Raw genomic sequence first — 399 nt, 5'->3', positions numbered from 1 at the left:
AATAAATAAATAAATAAATAAATAAGTAAATAAATAACTGATCCTGAGGACTATAAAGACTCCTCTAACAACAGAATCACTGGACCTGACAACATCAACTACACCATCTCAGGCTTATTCACATGCTCATCATCTAACATTGTATATGCCATTAAATGCCAACAATGCCCTTCAGTTCTCTACATAGGGCAAACCCTACACCAGAGGATAAATGGGCACAAATCTGACATCAAGAATCACAAGACTGAGAAACCTTTAGTGTAACACTTCAGCCTTCCACGATATTCAATGGGTGACCTCAAAGTAGCTGTTTTATTGCAAAGGAACTTCAGGAACAGACTAGAAAGGGAAATGGCTGAGTTGCAAGTTACTACAACACTCAGAACAATGGAATCTCCA

The sequence above is a fragment of the Gekko japonicus genome, unplaced genomic scaffold, assembly GCF_001447785.1.
Source record: "Gekko japonicus isolate JY-2015 unplaced genomic scaffold, Gekko_japonicus_V1.1 scaffold2278, whole genome shotgun sequence".
In the NCBI taxonomy this organism is placed as follows: domain Eukaryota; kingdom Metazoa; phylum Chordata; class Lepidosauria; order Squamata; family Gekkonidae; genus Gekko; species Gekko japonicus.
The sequence above is the reverse complement of the archived record's forward strand: the minus strand, read 5'-3'. Positions refer to the sequence as shown.